General features: G+C 36.6%; 3 non-coding genes across 3 annotated transcripts; 2 read left to right on the top strand and 1 right to left on the bottom strand.

Annotated features, from left to right (window-relative positions):
* Window positions 1-2,098: 2,098 nt before the first annotated feature.
* TRNAG-GCC (transfer RNA glycine (anticodon GCC)) lies at window positions 2,099-2,169 on the bottom strand. Its single transcript has one exon. It is a non-coding gene; the product is annotated as a tRNA-Gly (tRNA).
* An 822-nt stretch (window positions 2,170-2,991) lies between these two features.
* On the top strand, window positions 2,992-3,079 carry TRNAS-UGA (transfer RNA serine (anticodon UGA)). Its single transcript has one exon. It is a non-coding gene; the product is annotated as a tRNA-Ser (tRNA).
* Window positions 3,080-6,651: 3,572 nt separating this feature from the next.
* TRNAS-GCU (transfer RNA serine (anticodon GCU)) lies at window positions 6,652-6,739 on the top strand. The gene has a single exon. It is a non-coding gene; the product is annotated as a tRNA-Ser (tRNA).
* Window positions 6,740-16,917: the final 10,178 nt, after the last annotated feature.

Raw genomic sequence — 16,917 nt, 5'->3', positions numbered from 1 at the left:
TGGCCTTGATCCTCTATGCTATTTTTTATGTGTTCTTAGTTCTATTGAACTTTTTTCATTCTTTTAAACAAGAATCTAATAAACTAGAATTGAGTCAGTGGAAAAAAGGAGAGAGAGGAAAGTGTTAAATGGAGAGAGTCGACTAATCAGAGACTTTTAGGATCTTCTTTACATCAGGTAAATCTGTCGGCCCTGTCCGTTTTTTTCTTTAAGTTACGACTCTTTGCTGCTTACTTCTATCAAGCCATAGGGAAAGTCTATGATGAATTTGGAAAACTCATCTCACTCTTACTCTATGGCTCGGACTTAATGGGGGAAGAAAACATCTTCCATAATTTCTTTTTTGTTCAATTCTGGACAAAAAAGAAAAGGAAAAAGGAATTTATGGGGACAGTGTTACCCCCTATATCCCCTAGTTTATATTGTAGGAATAATAAAACAATTTAGCAGTCTGACACACTTACGTCCTTGCAAAGTAAATAATTATTATTGTAGTCGTAACCGTAGAATAGGATCCTAATCAAAATAAATACATTTGGTTCAGGCGCTATTAGCATGGTAAGAAAAGATTTTTTTTTACAGAACAGAGGGGCTATCTAAATCCTAAAGTAAAGGCGAGCGATCGAAGTAGAAGTACCAACGGCTCAGTGTCATGAACCTTCTCCATCTGATTCAATAAGGGGGAATTAGCCTTCTTGTCAAATGGCTATCCTTGACAAAGGGTACCATTTATACCATAATCTACAATGTAGCAGGTATAGTTTAGTGGTAAAAGTGTGATTCGTTCTATAAAATAACTGAATTTGAAATGATATACTTAAGGCATCCTTAAGTTTTTTATTTTTATATCCCGATGAAAACTTTAGTTCTTATAAAGGATTAAATCCTTTTCCTCTCAATAGCATATTGATGAAGAATATACATTCTGGCGATTTGTATCCAAAGACTAATTTAAATTGCATCCAAAATAAAAATAGGATTATGAGTACAGAGTCGCGAAGCATAATTTTGCATTGGATTAAGTATTCCAATTTTGAAAATATGAGTAAAGGATCTATGGATGAAGATACAAAAAAGTTGATTTCCAATCGTAACTAAATCTTCTTAAAATAAGGAATAAGGAAGCCAAATAGCTAAAAAACGATAGTTTTGGTTTACTAGAACCATCCGCATATTGTTTCAGCTCGGTGGAAACCCAATTCTTTTCCTCAGGATCTCTTGAATGAAATTAGGGAACGAAGTAAGTAGATTAGATGGATTTAGATAGAATTTCTATCTCCTACTCTATAAGGATCATCTAGAAAGCGGAGAGCTTTGGTTCCATTCAAATAGAAAAGCTGACATGGATGTTAAGTGGTGAGAATATCCATAAAGGAGCCGAGTGAAATCAAAATTTCATGTTCGGTTTTGAATTAGAGACGTTAAAAATAATCAACCAACGTCGACTATAACCCCTAGCCTTCCAAGCTAACGATGCGGGTTCGATTCTCGCTACCCGCTCCATTCTGTATAAAAGGAGTATTCTCTTTGTCTAGACATGTTAGAGGCTTGTATTCAAGCCTTTTTTGTCCACCAGAGCGGAGTAGAGTAGTTTGGTAGCTCACGAGGCTCATAAACTTGAGGTCACGGGTTCGATTCCCGTCTCCGCACTTAGCAGTCTGTATAAAAGGACTATTCTATTTCTCTAGATATGGTAGAGGGGCGTATCCAACCCTTTTTTATTCATTAGTTCCCGGCCCTAGAGGGCAAAATTGAGCAGTTTGCGAAGTCACTTGCCTTCAAAAAAAGAAGGCGCAAGGCTTCTCCCTACCCTGCAGAAAATAAAAATGAAACGAAAGGGACAGTCTACCTCTCTCTTCCCTTTAAAAAAAGTTTGCCCTTTGTTTGTCCCAGTTAATACCCAATTTTTGGAGCTCTGTTGGCGAGTTCTATTTCTGCCTCCGGAGCGCCCTCTTTTTTTGAGTGGGATGCAAAGGAAGGGTAAGATAGTAAGGGATACGGCACTAGACTAACACCTAATTAATACTTAATTTAATATAAGTAGTTAAACAGTTAACTAGACTAAACTTTTTATCATAGTACTTTGATAAATTAAGCGGGCGAGCGGCGGGAATCGAACCCGTATCTTCTCCTTGGCAAGGAGATATTTTACCATTGAACTACGCTCGCTACGGTATATATTTTATAGCGTATATCCGCCTGGGTCGACCTTCTATGTCTGGGTCGACCGTTTCATTTCATTTTCTATTATATTAGAGTTTTCCTTTTATTATTATCTGTGAATGAATATTCTAATGGGAATGGAATTTCATAATACTGAAAGAGAAGAGCTAGCAATTCGGAACGCAAATTGCGTTTTAATACGTCTCACTATTCTAATTTTTTAGAAGAAATGGCCTTTATTATTTCTTTTTATGGGGTTAATAAATATTAACCAAATTTAATTTAAGAAATGAGAGAATTCAGAATAGCTACGAGAAAGACTAGTCCAATCCATAATGATGTACCGGAAAATACAACATTTTTATTATTTGACCAACCATCAGGAGAACCAAAAAAAGGGGTACACTAATTACTAAGACCGAGGAAGTCGCAATTAATGCAAAAACAGCTAATTGGAAAGCAATAGTCATATTTCTAATCCTCCAAGCTACCATCAAATAAAGTTGACTACATATTTGATCCCTCACTTAAACCAAAATTGCAAAAAAATACAAGAAGTAGGAGGGGTTTAATCATGAATCCATTGATTCTTCTCTTTAATTCAAATTTATTACTTAAACCGCTTTTTTATTTGGATATGGGGGTGAGAAGAGATTATTTACTCTTTATTTCACAAGCGGGTATAGCGGATCCTGTATCCGTGTATACAGTATACAGAGATATATCAAAAAGGAACTTGTATCTGATATCTTTCTAGAGGCTAATAAATCTTTTTATTTTTAATATGGCTATGTTCTATTTGTAGGAGTAAAATAAGGATTAGGCTGTGGAGAGATGGCTGAGTGGTTGATAGCTCCGGTCTTGAAAACCGGTATAGTTCTAGGAACTATCGAGGGTTCGAATCCCTCTCTCTCCTTTTGCTTATTGAATACGTTTGTTTCTTTCATTTTTTTCCTGTCCCTTATCTTTCTTTCATAAAAAGGAATGAATGGCTCGGCTAGATGGAATAACCGAGCCAGAACAGAAAAAAAGTAGAACAGGTATAAATAAGAAAATCTTAGTTAAGAGGGTTCATGTAAAGAACAGGTTCCAAATCACGATCGATTCCCTTTTCAAAACCTGCAGCAGCAGCTCGGGATCTTCCTGCATGCCATAAATGGCCCACAAAAAAGAAGAATCCTAGAACAAAATGAGAAGTTGATAACCAACTTCTAGGAGAGACATAATTAACTACATTGATCTCGGTAGCTACGCCACCCACGGAATTTAAAGAGCCTAAAGGAGCGTGGGTCATATATTCTGCTGAGCGTCGTTCTTGCCAAGGTTGTATGTCTTTTTTCAACCTACTCAAGTCCAAACCATTGGGGCCCCTTAGAGGTTCTAACCATGGAGCACGAAGGTCCCAAAAACGCATAGTTTCCCCTCCAAAGATAACCTCCCCAGTTGGGGAACGCATTAGATATTTACCTAAACCTGTGGGTCCTTGAGCGGATCCCACATTAGCTCCAAGACGCTGGTCTCTAACTAGAAAAGTAAATGCTTGAGCTTGAGAAGCTTCTGGCCCGGTGGGTCCATAAAACTCACTCGGATAAGCTGTATTATTGAACCATACAAAACAACAAGCGATAAAACCAAAGACAGATAAAGCAGCTAAACTATAAGACAAGTAAGCTTCTCCAGACCATACAAATGCACGGCGAGCCCATGCGAAGGGTTTGGTTAAAATATGCCAAATTCCGCCAAGTACACAAATAAAACCCAACCATACATGCCCACCAATTATATCTTCTAAATCATCTACACTAACAATCCACCCTTCTCCACCAAAAGGAGATTTTAGTAAATAACCAAATATAACACTAGGGCTAAGGGTCAAATTGGTAATTTTTCTTACATCTCCCCCCCAGGGGCCCAGGTATCATATACACCGCCAAAATAAAGAGCCTTGAGTACTAGAAGAAAAGCACCTAGACCTAACAAAATTAAGTGAATACCCAAAATTGTAGTCATTTTATTTCTATCTTTCCAGACATAACCAAAGAATGGAAAAGATTCCTCAAGAGTCTCGGGTCCCAGAAGCGCGTGATAAATGCCACCGAAGCCTAAGACTGCGGAGGAAATTAGGTGAAGTACGCCAGATACAAAGTACGGAAAAGTATCTAGAACTTCCCCCTGGCCCTACTCCCCAACCTAGAGTAGCTAAGTGTGGAAGTAAAATCAACCCTTGTTCATACATGGGCTTTTCTGGTACAAAATGGGCCACTTCAAATAGGTTCATTGCTCCGGCCCAGAATACGATTAATTCGGCATAGGCTACATGAGCTCCAAGCAGTTTACCGGACAAATTGATAAGTCTGGCATTCCCAGCCCACCAAGGAAAGCTGGTGGTTTCTTGGTCACGACCAGCTAAAATGAAAGTTCCATTAAAGAGCGTTTCCACGTGGTAGAACCTCCTCAGGGAATATAAGATTTTCATGAGGCTGATCCTGAGCTGCCATCCACGCACGAATACCCTCGTTTAAAAGAATATTTTTGGTGTAGAAAGTCTCAAATTCAGGATCTTCCGCTGCACGGATTTCCTGGGAAACAAAGTCATAGGCACGTAAGTTCAGAGCCAAGCCAACTACGCCAATAGCACTCATCCATAAACCGGTGACGGGTACAAATAGCATAAAGAAATGTAACCAACGTTTATTGGAAAAAGCAACACCAAAGATTTGGGACCAAAAGCGGTTAGCAGTGACCATGGAATAAGTTTCTTCAGCTTGAGTTGGGTTAAAAGCACGGAAGGTATTTGCACCATCACCGTCCTCAAATAGAGTGTTTTCTACGGTCGCTCCATGAATAGCGCATAGCAGAGCCGCACCTAATACTCCGGCAACTCCCATCATATGAAATGGGTTCAACGTCCAATTATGAAATCCTTGGAAGAAAAGGATGAATCAAAATATCGCTGCTACGCCAAAAATCGGCACAAAGAACCAACCAGATTGCCCCAGTGGATAAATAAGGAATACAAAAACAAAAACAGCAATTGGACCAGAGAATGAGATTGCATTATAAGGCCGCAATTGAACAGACTGAGCAAGTTCAAATTGGCGTAACATGAAACCTATTAGTGCAAAAGCCCCGTGGAGAGCTACAAAAGTCCATAGACCGCCTAATTGACACCAAGGAGTAAAATCTCCTTGTGCTTCGGGCCCCCATAGTAGCAACAAAGAGTGTGCTAAACTATTGGCAGGGGTAGAAACTGCTGCGGTTAAGAAATTACAACCTTCCAAATAGGAACTAGCCAATCCATGGGTATACCAAGAAGTTACAAAAGTTGTCCCTGTAAACCAACCCCCTAAAGCGAAATAAGCACAAGGAAAGAGCAATAGGCTAGACCATCCTACAAAAACGAAACGGTCCCTTCGTAACCAGTCATCCATAGTATCAAATAGATCATTTTCTTCTTTAGGAATTCTACCAAGGGATATAGTCATAGTGATCCTCCTATTCAATTACTTCAACCATTTCCGAGCACCTCATATCACTTTCCAAGGCATATGATAGTTTTATTATCTGTGGACGATTTCTTTGTCGTTCAATGCCCTTTTTCAATGGTCTCGAAGAGAGAAATTTCCCATTTTTATCTATGGAGTCACAGTCACAACCGAGGTCGTGGTAAATCCATGAATTTGATTCGATTTGTTTTTCTTATACTATAGAAATAGAAATAAATTGTTTTTCTTATACTATAGAAAGAAATAAACCTTTGAATTCAGCATTATTCCAAGACTCCTATTTGAAAGTCTATCTTTTAAGGGAAAAATGAAAATAAAAGTAACCCTTCTTTTCCCATTCCCTCTCTATTGCATGGGTGGAAGAACTAAAATAGAGGATTATGAAAAAAAATGGACCTTCGAATTCCAATTTTATGTGTAGCGCAAAGGAGTTGCGATTTCTTCTTATTCCTATAGAACATCTAGTAACAAGAATATGAAATCGTAAATAGCGAAAAATTTTAGTCTTGCGCGGTCTAAGTCTAAGGAAATAAAAAAAATTCGCTTATACAATTTCATCTACATCGAATTTATATATCAGAATAGCGGATAGAGGCATTATTAAAGGAGTCAGGTCTACTTAGTTTATGCTTCTTTCCAATTTTATGGTGGATTTGATAAGAACCCTTTTTGCTTTCTTGATAAATAATCGACAAAAAAGCGTTTTTTTATATAACCTGCTTGTTTTATTATAATTATAACAAGTCCTATATGGAAATGCCCGCTAAAGAGAAAATCTATTTGATTGTCTCTCGGCCAATATCGATTTTTAGAAAAAACAAGAATTTTCTTCTTTTTTTATTAACATTAAGAAAAAAGAACATAATTAAAATGGAATTGGCAATATCATAGACTTTTGAAAGAAAAAAAGGGGGTTTTTTGCAACCGTTATTTCTTATTTCTTGCCTATATCATATCACAGAAACCTTTCGCTTTGGAACATGGAGAGATGCCTGAGTGGACTAAAGCGGCGGATTGCTAATCCGTTGTACAATTTTTTTGTACCGAGGGTTCGAATCCCTCTCTTTCCGCTCCCTTGGATCATTTGGGACTTTCGAATTGGAAAGAATTCTGACCCCCGGATTTTCTCATAGATAAATGTACGAAACAAATCCAATAAGAAAAAAAAACTGAATTTTTACTCCTCGCGTCCCGGATTCCGTCCTAGGTCATTAGATAAGAATCCAAAGATAAAGAGTGAAACAAAGAATATCACTACTGTATAAACAAAAAGTTTGAGAGTAAGCATTACATAATCTCCAAGATTTTTTTTAAGGAATAGATTACCAGTTTTTCCTTACCACACGGATCCACTAGGATGGTTTTTTTTATACCTAAAAATGCAAAAAAGAATTCTTGAAAAAATTGCAAGAATTCTTTTATAATAAGCACTCTTATCAATAGCAAAAATAGGGTTAGGTGGTTAGGTATTGTGTAGGTACCTTTAGGTACCTGCCCAACCTAGGTGCAGGGGAGTAGAAAGGCTGATCCAAATTTATTGCTGTAGCTACCCATTCAATGTAGAAGAATTTAAATTTTAGAATCAAAGGTTCATAATATAAAAATATAAAACTTCTCGGCTTTTACCCATTTTAAATTTTTTTTGGAATGAACACATCATTCAATTTGGCATACAGAGTACTAAAGATTTCATCGAAAACTTACAGCAGCTTGCCAAACAAAGGCTAATAGAAAAAAGAATAGAGGTATAACAGGCATAATATCCATGATTGGATTGAAAATAGCATAAGCTTCGGGTAATTTGGCAAAGAAAAAACTAGTAGGATAAAGAACAGAATTAAAACAGATACATGTTAAACTAAGTATATTAGGCATAACAAGCATTTCATTCTTGTAGAGTAAATAATTGGTTTTTTCTTGAGTTATTTTTTTAAGGGAAAGAAGGAAAAGGCAGATTCAAAATCTTTTTTCTTCGGACTTTCCCAAACACAAAATACCTCCTTGTATTTGCACTCTCAAATGAGAGTGGAATAAATTCGACTTTCATATAATATCTTAATAGAATTCCATGTAATGATCAATGCATTTTTTTGATTCTATATTATCCGCATGTGTAGAATACTAGCAAGAGAATATCCCTCCTTTTTTATGTAATTGAAATGGTATTGACGAATAACAAATAAACATACTAGTGTTTATTAGTGTCGCATAAAACCCGAAATGGGGCGTGGCCAAGTGGTAAGGCAGCGGGTTTTGGTCCCGTTACTCGGAGGTTCGAATCCTTCCGTCCCAGATTGTTTCTGATGAAACAAACGGTGAAATCATATAGTATTCCGTACGAGACAAAAGTTTATTAAAGAGAATAATGATATCTTATTCTTTCTCAGAAAACATAATAAAGTCTTAAGTCCAGTCAAATTGACTATCTTTATTTTCATGAAAAAATGGGATCTATCAAGCACATTCAGGATATGCCTCTACTATAAAATCACTTAGTCATATTTTTTTCTTCCTTTTGGTATTCGAGTTGAAGAAGTACGAGAATTCTTAACTACCAAAAACTTTCACTCTTTTCATTGGAATAGTTTATTTAGTTATTATAGTTAATTGTTTTTATGTACTGAAAAATATATTACTACTAGAATTCTAATTCTAGTAATTAAATTAATTAAACTTTTTTGGAGGTTGATAGTTTATTTATTGAGGAAGAGTCAATCCTTCTTTTCTCACTTCAAGATTGATCATCTCGAGCCATCCGTTGAGGGTGGAAATTTAAGAATAAATAAGTTTTACGCAAACTTGTTAGTCGTCTTTTTCAAACTATGTTTCATTCATATGATAGAATTTTAATATGGGTTTAAATAAATTGGATCTTGGCGGAGGCTTCCCGGATAAATACTTACTTTCTTTTATCCATATTGCTCCATAGATAGCAAGTTTTAATTAGTATAAAAAAACTAAACCAATGACTATTCATGATTCCATCCATATTGGATCAATTCTCTATACCACTTTGCAATGAAAAGAGGAATGTTTGTTATGGTAAAACTTCGTTTAAAACGATGTGGTAGAAAGCAACATGCGACTTGAAGGACATGATCGATTGTGGATTTTTCTATCCATCATTTTCCATAGTAATGAAAATGCTCTTGGCTCGACATAGCCTGTTCTATTCGTTCCGAACCAAATTTGCGCTTGGTTTAAGTAACATAGTACATGATGGAGCTCGAGAGGACAGAATTTTTTTATCAAGGGAAAGAATCTAGGGTTAGTGAAAACTAATAAATTAGGCCAACTTTGTCAGTCTATCCTTAATATAGAAATAAATCGAAAGGTTAAAATAAGAATAAAGTCCAATAAAAGTATTTCAGAATCAATCCCTCTTATTAGATTTCTATAGAAGAGATAAATGCTTTATCGAAGGAAATAAGAAAAAAGGGTATGTTGCTACTCTTTTGAAAGAAAAAAAATAGGAATTCCCGAAGTAATGTCTAAACCCAAGGATTTCACAAATCAAAGATATAGGATTCCAGAACAAGTAAACACAATTTTCAATTGTCTCAACAACAGAGTTGGATCATAATAAGGAATAAAAGTCAATTTGTTCGAAATGAGAAAAAGAAAAGAGTTTAAAGACGACTCAAATTTTTTGGAAGGATTTTGCCTTCGAAGTTTGTCAGGCAAAATTAGCCCACTTGAGTCATGAGTATAAATGAAATTTGTTTTTTATGTAAGGAAATTAATGCACGTCATAGTCTAATTTCTATTATTATCGACAGAAATTCGAATCATTTTCTCGAGCCGTATGAGGAGAAAACCTCCTATCCGTTTCTAGGGGGGGCGTTGTTTATCTACATCTATCCCAATAAGCTGTCTATCGAATCGTTGCAATTGATGTTCGATCTCGAAGAGAAGGAAGAGATCTTCAAAAAGTAGGTTTTTATGATCCGATAAAGAATCAAACTTGTTTAAATGTTCCAGCTATTCTCTATTTCCTTGAAAAGGGTGCTCAACCAACAAGAACTGTTTATGATATTTTAAGGAAGGCGGAATTCTTTAAAGAAAAAGAAAGAACTTTGAGTTAATTGAAGAACTAAATGAATCAAAAAGTAGGATAGGAGAAGATTATTAGTATTCCTAGTTGTCTAATTATTTAGACACAATTTACCTCTTTTTTAATCCTATTTGGATTTATATTATATCGTGCCAATTCAACATAAGCCCCTATTTTATTTACTTTTTCTATCTAATTTGTTTTCTTACCATTGTATTTCCATTGACAAAGGTCTATTGAACAAATAGAATTTGTAGATAGATGGGTCTCTTTATCCTCACTCCATATTCAATTTTTCCGCCTACACTTCGCTCAAATGATAAGGGTGTTCCTCTTGCATGTATTCTCATACAATATAATATATTTTTTAAATAAAAATCGCTAAAAATAAGAAGAATTTGGCCATCCTGATTAGGGTCGCTCTTTTTTTAACTTTACTTTAGTGGAATTTAACCGGACCTGTTCGTTTTGGCATTTGAGTGTTTTTCATGGTCGATAAAAAAATCTATTGATGTCTTGCTAGTTCAATGTTTTGACAGAAGCGCACGGTGTAATTCCATTGATTTTTGGATTTCGATCGTATCTAAGATCCTTTTTTTATCTGGGTTGCTAACTCAATGGTAGAGTACTCGGCTTTTAAGTGCGACTATGATCTTTTACACATTTGGATGAAACAACAAATTCGTCCATACTCTTGGTAGAGTCTAGAAGACCACGACTGATCCTCAAAGGTAATGAATGGAAAAAATAGCATGTCTTAATAAAATCAATCTTTTTTGAATGGAATCCAAAATTACGATTTTCTGGGTCTAATGAATAAATGGATAGAGCCTGGCTCCAATTCTGGTAAAATAAAAAGCAACGAGCTGAACTTCCTAATTGGAATGATTCCCCGCTCTAATTAGACATTAAAAATAGATTAGTGCCGGATGCGGGGAAAGGTTGGGCTTTCCTATGAGTGGACCCTTTATTTTTTCTTTTTTTAGAAATCCTAATTATTCTTGATTATGTATTGAATAAGGGATGTTATGGATTGAATGTGTAAAAGAAGCAGTATATTGATAAAGAGGCTGTATTCCAAAGTCAAAAGAGCGATTGGCCTGCAAAAATAAAAAACTTGTTCTGTTCTTTTTTTAATTAGAACAAACATAAACTAATTGGGTAGAAAAGGAGCAGAAAAAGATCTGTGGATTATACTCCCTTTCTTTCCAGGGTTTGTATTAAAAATGCAACACCCTGTTTTGACCGTATTGCACTATGTATCATCATTCGATAAACCGAGAAATGCTTCTTCTCTCTGATTCAAGTAGAAATACAAATGGAAAATTTCGAAGGGTATTCAGAAAAACATAAATCTCGTCAACAATACTTTGTCTACCCACTTCTCTTTCAGGAATATATTTATGCATTTGCCCACCATTATGGATTAAATGGTTCTGAACCTGTGGAAATAGTTGTTAGTTGTAATAACAAGAAATTTAGTTCACTACTTGTGAAACGTTTAATTATTCGAATGTATCAGCAGAATTTTTTGGATAACTCGGGAAATCATCCTAACCAAGATCGATTATTGGATTACAAAAATTATTTTTGTTCTGAGTTTTATTCTCAGATTCTATCTGAAGGGTTTGCGATCGTTGTGGAAATCCCATTCTCGCTACGGGAATTATTTTGTCTGAAAGAAAAAGAAATACCAAAGTTTCAGAATTTACGCTCTATTCATTCAATATTTCCCTTTTTAGAAGACAAATTTTTGCATTTGGATTATCTATCACATATAGAAATACCCTATCCTATCCATTTGGAAATCCTGGTTCAACTCCTTCAATACCGTATCCAAGATGTTCCATCTTTGCATTTATTGCGATTCTTTCTCAACTATTATTCGAATTGGAATAGTTTTATTACTTCAATGAAATCCATTTTTTATTTTCAAAAAGAAAATAAAAGACTATTTCGATTCCTATATAACTCTTATGTATCAGAATATGAATTTTTGTTGTTGTTTCTTCGTAAACAATCTTCTTGCTTACCATTAGCATCTTCTCGAACTTTTCTGGAATGAATCCACTTTTCTAGGAAGATGGAACATTTTGGGATAATGTACCCTGGTTTTTCTCGGAAAACCCTATGGTTCTTTATGGATCCTCTTATGCATTATGTTCGATATCAAGGAAAGGCAATTCTTGCATCAAAAGGCACTTTTTTTTGAAGAAGAAATGGAAATGCTACCTTATCAATTTCTGGCAATATTATTTCTGTTTTTGGACTCAGCCGCGAAGAATCCATATAAACCGATTAGCAAACTCTTGCTTCGATTTTATGGGGTACCTTTCAAGTGTACCAAAAATTTCTTTGTTAGTAAGGAATCAAATGCTGGAGAATTCATTTCTAATAGATACTCGAATGAAAAAATTCGATACCATAGTCCCCGCTACTCTCCTCATAGGATACTTATCAAAAGCTCAATTTTGTACTGGATCGGGGCATCCTATTAGTAAACCCATTTGGACAGATTTATCAGATTGGGATATTCTTGATCGATTTGGTCGGATATGTAGAAATCTTTTTCATTATCATAGTGGATCTTCGAAAAAATGGACTTTGTATCGACTAAAGTATATACTTCGACTTTCATGCGCTAGAACTTTAGCTCGGAAACATAAAAGCACGGTACGAACTTTTATGCAACGATTGGGTTCGGCATTTTTAGAAGAATTTTTTATGGAAGAAGAGCAAGTTTTTTCTTTGATGTTCACCAAAACAACTCTTTTTTCTTTCCGTGGATCAAACACTGACCGTATTTGGTATTTGGATATTATACGTATCAATGACCTGGTCAACCCTCTTAATTAATCATTAGACGAAATTAAGAAACAGGAAAGGGTTGATAAATGATCAAGAAAAAACTTTTCTATTTTTCATTCTGAAATGTTCTTTTTATTATAATAAAGAGTACGTGAATCAACTTACTAATTAAAAAAATTAGTAGAACTTCCTCTTTGGAATAGAAATTGGCTATTTCTACATAGGGAAAGTCGTGTGCAATGAAAAATGCAAGCACGATTTGGGGAGGGATTTTTCTCTATTGTAACAAGGAAGAATTATCTACTCCATCCGACTAGTTCCGGGTTCGAGTCCTGGGCAACCCATATAGAAAAGACTCATCAAAGTTTTTAACTTTGACTCACTTCATTTACAAATACAAAATTATTGGTTTGGTTAATTTAGTTATATGGATAGCTAATCTTTGGGCTGACTTGGTTGACATTGGTATATAGTCTATGTTATACTGTTAAATAACAAGCCTTCTATTATCTATATTCTAGTTAATACGTGTGCTTGGGAGTCCTTGCAATTTGAATAAACCAAGATCTTACCATGACTGCAATTTTAGAGAGACGCGAAAGTACAAGCTTGTGGGGTCGCTTCTGCAACTGGATAACTAGCACTGAAAATCGTCTTTACATCGGATGGTTCGGTGTTTTGATGATCCCTACCTTATTGATCGCAACTTCTGTATTATCGCCTTCATCGCTGCCCCTCCAGTAGATATTGATGGTATTCGTGAGCCTGTTTCTGGTTCTTTACTTTATGGAAACAATATTATCTCTGGTGCTATTATCCCTACTTCTGCGGCGATCGGATTGCACTTTTACCCAATTTGGGAAGCTGCATCTGTTGATGAGTGGTTATACAATGGTGGTCCTTATGAGCTAATTGTTCTACACTTCTTACTTGGTGTAGCTTGTTATATGGGTCGTGAGTGGGAACTTAGTTTCCGTCTGGGTATGCGTCCTTGGATTGATGTTGCATATTCAGCTCCTGTTGCAGCTGCTACTGCTGTTTTCTTGATTTACCCTATTGGTCAAGGAAGCTTTTCTGATGGTATGCCTTTAGGAATCTCTGGTACTTTCAACTTTATGATTGTATTCCAGGCAGAGCACAACATCCTTAGGCATCCATTCCACATGTTAGGTGTAGCTGGTGTATTCGGCGGTTCCCTATTCAGTGCTATGCATGGTTCCTTGGTAACCTCTAGTTTGATCAGGGAAACTACTGAAAATGAATCTGCTAATGAGGGTTACAAATTTGGTCAAGAGGAAGAAACTTATAATATTGTGGCTGCTCATGGTTATTTTGGCCAACTAATCTTCCAATATGCTAGTTTCAACAACTCTCGTTCTTTACACTTCTTCTTGGCTGCTTGGCCTGTAGTAGGAATCTGGTTCACTGCTTTAGGTATTAGTACTATGGCTTTCAACCTAAATGGTTTCAATTTCAACCAATCTGTAGTTGATAGTCAAGGTCGCGTTATTAATACTTGGGCTGATATCATCAACCGTGCTAACCTTGGTATGGAAGTAATGCACGAACGTAATGCTCACAACTTCCCTCTAGACTTAGCTGCTGTTGAAGTTCCATCTATTAATGGATAAGGTTTTTCTGCTAACATATAAGAATTTTTGAAGAAAGAAAAGACAGAAATACCCAATATCTTGTTCTAGCAAGATATTGGGTATTTCTGTCTTTATTTTGAATCTTTTTTTCTTCTTAATCTTTCTATTCAGAATTCAGTTAACGACGAGATTTAGTATCCTTTCTTGCATTTTCATAACTCGTGAAATGCCGAGTAGGCACGAATTCCCCCAATTTGCGACCTACCATAGGATTTGTTATGTAAATAGGTATATGTTCCTTTCCATTATGAATCGTGATTGTATGGCCAACCATTGTGGGTAGAATGCTAGATGCCCGGGACCACGTTACTATTGTTTCTTTCTCCTCCTTCATATTGACCTTTTCTATCTTTGCCAATAAATGATGAGCTACAAAAGGATTCGTTTTTTTCGTGTCACAGCTGATTACTCCTTTTTTCCTTTTTAAAGAGTGGCATTCTATGTCCAATATCTCGATCGAAGTACGGAGGTCAGAATAAATAGAATAATGATCAATGGAAAAAAGCAAAAAATCCTTTAGCTGGATAAGGGGCGGATGTAGCCAAGTGGATCAAGGCAGTGGATTGTGAATCCACCATGCGCGGGTTCAATTCCCGTCGTTCGCCCATCGCATTATTGCAAATTCCAAAAATGCAATTTTCCATATTCCTAGTTACGTATTTACTTACGGTGACGAAGAATAAAACTATCGCTATATTTTTTCCTTTTCCTAGTTCTTCTTCCAAGCGCAGGATAACCCCAAGGGGTTGTGGGTTTTTTTCTACCAATGAGAGCTTTCCCTTCACCGCCCCCATGGGGGTGGTCCACAGGGTTCATAACTACCCCTCTTACTACGGGGCGTTTACCTAGCCAATACTTAGATCCGGCTCTACCCAAACTTTTTTGGTTCACCCCAACATTACCCACTTGTCCGACTGTTGCTAAGCAGTTTTGGGATACTAAACGGACCTCCCCAAATGGTAATCTTAAAGTGGCCGATTTACCCTCTTTTGCAATGAGTTTCGCTACAGCACCTGCTGCTCTAGCTAATTGCCCACCCCTTCCACGTGTGATTTCTATGTTATGCATGGCCGTGCCTAAGGGCATATCGGTTGAAGTAGATTCTTCTTTTCTCTCAAAAAACCCCTTCCCAAACTGTACAAGCTTCTTCCAAAGCATACGGCTTTCTAGATGTATATGACGATCTCTAGACAGATGGATCTTATATGAATCATATGATGAAGTACCACATGAGTGGATATATAGGTAAGGAATCGAAATCTGTCGAATCGCTCATGTTATGATCTTCTACATCCTAGGTCTCTGTGTTCCGTCATCTGGCTTATGTTCTTCATGTAGCATTCAGATCGAATGACTCTATGAAATTACGTCGATACTTCCACATATTATGGGTAACGTAGGAGACATCCCTATTTTCCCCCGGGGGTCTTAATTACCACCGCTTAGCTTTCAATTTGCCTCTGACCATCAAATTAAATGTGAATAACCCGTCCTCCTCTCTTTGAAACAAGGGGCGCTTCCGGTTCTGTGCGTGCTTCAAACAATTTTGTCTTCTCCATATTACCATATCTCTAGAGCCAATAATTTTCTATGAGGAACTACTGAACTCAATCACTTGCTGCCGTTACTCAACAGTTTTCTGTTGAGGTCTATCCCATAGAGGTAGTCAAATTGGATCAGTGATCGATTTCTAGGTTTCGTCGTAAACCTAATTGATTACTTCCAATTACGTAAATCAATAGTTCAAACCGCACTCAAAGGTAGGGCATTTCCCATTGATATAGGAACTTTTGTACCAGAAACAATAGTATCTCCAATTATAGCCCCTCTGGGATGTAAAATATATCTCTTCTCACCATCCCCATAGTGTATGAGACAAATGTATGCATTTCGATTAGGGTCGTATTCTATGGTTACGATTCTACCAGATATGTCTTTTTGATTCCGTCGAAAATCTATTTTACGGTATAGGCGCTTATGACCTCCCCCTCTATGCCTTGCGGTAATGATTCCTCTGGACTTACGACCTTTACCACAACGGTGCCGTCCATGGATCAAATTATTTCGTGGATTGGATTTCACTTGCCTGTCTACGGTTCCCTTGTGTGTGCTCGGGATAGGTGTTTTGTATAAATGTTTCGCCGTATTATTAAGTATTCTCCTTTAGTTTTTTTCTCTATCTAGAAGTGGAATAGAATAACCCGGTTGAAGGGTAATGATCATACGTCTGTAATGCATTGTATGGCCCAGAATAGGTCCTATTCTTCTACCATTTCCAGGTAGTCGATGGCTATTCACAGCTACCACCTTAACACCAAAGAAGAGTTCGACCCAATGCTTTATTTCTGTCTTAGTGAATCCCGATTCGACATTAAAAGTATATTGATTCTATCCCAATAAACGAAGACTTTTTTCTGTAAATACTGCATATTTGATTCCATCCATAAATCGACTTTCCCTCCTATGCTCTGAGTTCCAGTATCGATAAGAATTCGAGTTCTTATTGTTCTTATGTTATGGTATGAATATACCATACCAATTCGTTATGTATGGATGATGGATGAGATTCCATGGATAGAGAGCCAGTTCCAATAGACTTATGGAATGTTCCCGTTCGTGTGCATCCAGCAGGAATTGAACCCGCAAATTTACCAATTATGAGTTGAGCGCTTTAACCATTCAGCCATGGATGCTTATCAGGGATCATCGTACATCGTAAATAACCAATTTTCAT

Source organism: Aegilops tauschii, chromosome 5, assembly GCF_002575655.3.
Source record: "Aegilops tauschii subsp. strangulata cultivar AL8/78 chromosome 5, Aet v6.0, whole genome shotgun sequence".
NCBI lineage: Eukaryota > Viridiplantae > Streptophyta > Magnoliopsida > Poales > Poaceae > Aegilops > Aegilops tauschii.
This window is presented reverse-complemented; position numbering and strand designations above follow the sequence as displayed.